This window comes from Anomaloglossus baeobatrachus, unplaced genomic scaffold, assembly GCF_048569485.1.
Source record: "Anomaloglossus baeobatrachus isolate aAnoBae1 unplaced genomic scaffold, aAnoBae1.hap1 Scaffold_97, whole genome shotgun sequence".
Classification (NCBI taxonomy): domain Eukaryota; kingdom Metazoa; phylum Chordata; class Amphibia; order Anura; family Aromobatidae; genus Anomaloglossus; species Anomaloglossus baeobatrachus.
This window is the reverse complement of record NW_027445371.1, coordinates 526484-530188: the sequence shown is the minus strand read 5'-3', so window position 1 is coordinate 530188 and position 3705 is coordinate 526484.

Here is a 3705-nt window from a genome sequence, read left to right as displayed (position 1 = left end):
GGCACAGCACGGCCGGCGCTGGATCCAGAAGGGTTGACAGTAGGTGTGAATAGAATTTATTTTGTTATTTTTACAGAATCTCGTCTCCAGGTAATGCTCTTTTGTGTGGACAATCCCTTTAATAAACTATAAATCTCATCTTTCTTCCACCTGCCAGCTCTAGTGTTCCATTCCCTGATGTTTCTATTTACAATGGCTGCAGACATCACAGCCCAGGTACCTCATATGACTGCTGCAAACAATCACTGGCTTCAGACTCAAGCCGTATACCACTGACAAGCTGCAAAACACACGGAGTATCCAGGTTGTGCTGTGGGGCCCCGAGGCTCGGTGTCGGTGCAGCGGTGCATTACCTTCAGGGACTCCACTCGGCTGGATCTTGCCACAGGTAGGAAATCTTCTATTTTGATTGTCGTGACGCCACTCTCAGAATTGCGGTCAGTGGAGACCGCCACTGCAGGTTAGGGGTGCCTGGGGCTGATGGTAGGTGCAGTCAGTTGTAATAGCCTCCTGAGAGTAAGGCATGCCCCAGGGTCCCGTGTAGGTGTGTGGAACTACAAGTCGCAGAATGACTCACACGCACAAGCAGGATGTCTTTCAGGGGTTTTACTCACTGATGATGGCAGGGTGAGTAACCCGGGCATAGCTGGGATGAACCAGGCTGGAACCAGGTGTCCTTCAGGCTGACTGATGAGGGTGACTACCAACTCGCCTTCCTTAGCCCGTTGTGTTTTGGGGTAACCCCTGCTTGAAGCCCTGCTGGGGTCGCCCAGGGAAGTTGCTGGTGCCTCTCTCCCCTTCTTTTGGCCCGTTTGCTTGTAGCCTGGACCAGGTCACTCCGGCTGCTTGCCTCCTGTGAGCTATGGGCCCTAACTTTGGCTACGTGGCTGCGGACTCTGTGGTGTTGTCTTGGGGGTGTAAAGTGCCCGCTCATGCAGGTTTGGCAAAGGAAAGGTGAATCTATCCCTGCACTGGGACCTGCTACCCGTTTGGGCCTGGTTCTCCCTGACAGTCTCCTTACTTTCCACTCCGTTGCTCTCTCTTTAGCTGTGTGTGGATTTCGGGCAGCACTCCCAGGTGACCGTTCTCCCCCGTCGGTAGTCACTGCGCGGACGCTGTTAGACTGCCACAGCTCCAGGGTCTGCTCCTCACGTCTGCTTTCCCTGAGCTGCACACTAAACCGGCTCACTCGTGGGACCTGCACTGCTGCTCCTGTCTGAGCTCCACTTCCATGCTCCTCACTCCTCCACACTCTGCTTCAGACTGCTCCTCTCCTCCTCCTTCCTCTTTTCCCTTTTGTGCCTGCCTACGCCACCTAGCAACCAGGCTCTCTACCACACCCCTTGAGTGGAGATGGAGGCTTCGCCCCCTCCACCCCTCGGGTGGAGGTGGAGGCTTCGCCCCCTCCTGGGATCCCCAGGGGTCCTCTCAAAGGTACATGTGTGAGACCTGATCACTATGCGCCTGTGTAGTCACACCTCGGTCAGCCTTCTGGATTACCTGTGTTGTACTGTCCCCAGCATGGGTGCAGTACTCAGTGGTGCCTGACCAGGTCAGGGGCGCCACAGTGCCATCACCAGCCAATGTAAATAGAAGCATTAGAGACAGCGCTGAAGCTGCAGCAGATAGGAGGGCGGCAGGACTGGTCTGTTATATTCAGATGGTATATATGTAGCGTAGTTATTGTTTAGATTTAGTAGTTGTGCCCTAAACTAGTAATGCAATCTATTTTGTTGTGGTATGAAGAGAGGGGCCCAAAAAGATTTATTGTACAGGGGCCCTCTGCATTCTGTGTCCGCCCCTGGCCACCGGTAAGTATGTTACTACACACACAGAACATACATTACTGATACTTAACCAGTGGTGAAATATAGAACAATCCCCAGAGTAGAGCTTTAATACCCGACCATCACACAGATTGTTGTTTCATCTTTACGCAAAACAACACCAAAATCTAGAGCTGTCATGAGCATGAGGACATCCTATTACAGGGAAGTGCAAAATATTTGACACGCCTATAATTATAGGAAAAGTCAGATATTATGGCACTTATACTTTTCGTGAGCTAGTGACTTAATCTTCCGGCTCCACCAACTTCATGATCTTTTTAACACCCTCCCAATATTGGACGTATTAGTATATCCAATGTCAGGCCCCTGTGTCTGATGCAGGCTTAGGATCTGAGCTTGCACCATCTGCCTCTACTGTACGGGTATGTGCACACGCATCTTGTAGACACCGGAATACTTGCATATTTTTTTGATGCAGAAGAAACTTAATAATGGCACCTGAAGATTTGTCAGTTCATTTATTTTAGCAGCTTCACTTTTGACACCTGAAGAAGTTAAAAGAAGTAAGAAAAAGATGGAACATATGCACAATAAAGGCCCTGTCACACACACACACACACACACACACACACACACACACACACACACACACACACACACACACACACACCTGCGGCAGATCTGTGGTTGCAGTGAAATTGTGGACAAGCAGTGCCAGGTTTGTGGCTGTGTACAAATAGAACAAAATGTCCATGATTTCACTGCAACCACAGATCTGCCAAAGATTTATCTCTGTGTGTGACAGGGCCTTTAGTCATTCTTAGGCTATGTGCGCATGTTGCGTCGGAGTACCTGCAGTTTATTCTGCACGTTTTCCTTCCCTTGGTTTTTGACCAAATGGCTTTTGACCATTTTTTAGCGCTAAAAACACATGTGTATTTACCGCGTTTTTAGTGCGTTTTCAGCGCTTTTTACCTGCGTTTTCACCTGCGTTTCTGCAGATGCGTTTTGTAGATCAAGACACTGAGAAATAAAGTTGGAATAGTCATAAAGAATGAAAAAAGAGAAAAAAAGGATAAAATTCACTTTTAATAAAACTATATGGAAAATTATCAATTTTAATTAAATAATAGTGGTTATGCACATTTTAACAGAAAAATAGGTAAAGTTTCTTATTTTTTAGCATGTAAATTTTTGGTTATTGTGTGTGTGTAAAGGAACATTATAACCCTTTAATTTTATGCCAGAAAAGCATGCGTTTTTGAAGCCAAAAACGCAGTGGAAAAGCAGGTAAAAAGCATGAAAAACGCAGGAAAGTTTGATTTTGGTTGCATTTTGCCATTTTTCATTGACTCCAATGTTAAGGAAACGCTGTAGAAATGGCAAAAACAACTGACATGCTGCTTCTTTTTCAGCATGGTTTTTGACCCAAAATATGCAAATAAAACGCTGCAGAAAAAAAAGCAAAGTGCAGACAGGATTTCATCTTTTCCCATAGACTTTGCTGGAAAACAAAAACGCATGTGTTTTAGCGCAAAAACGCTGCCGCTAAAAACGCAGCAGAAACGCGGGTAAAAACGCAACGTGCGCACATAGCCTTATACTGCAGTGCATATGTTCATTCTTTTTGTCTTTTTTTTTTTTTTTAGTGCTTTTTCAGGCAGTTTTTAGATGGAGTTCACCTGATAAAGACATTCAGTGCACACACCCTTAGGCTATGTGCACATGTTGCGTTTTTTCTCGCAGAAACGCTGCGTTTTGAACTGCAGCGTTTTCAGTGCCAAATTGCATGCGTTCAGCTTCCCCAGCAAAGTCTATCAGAAAGCCGAAAAATCATAGCACACGCTGTGTTTGTAAACGCAGCGTTTTGGATGCCCAAAATTGCTGCGTGAAAAAAGCAGCATGTCACTCTTTT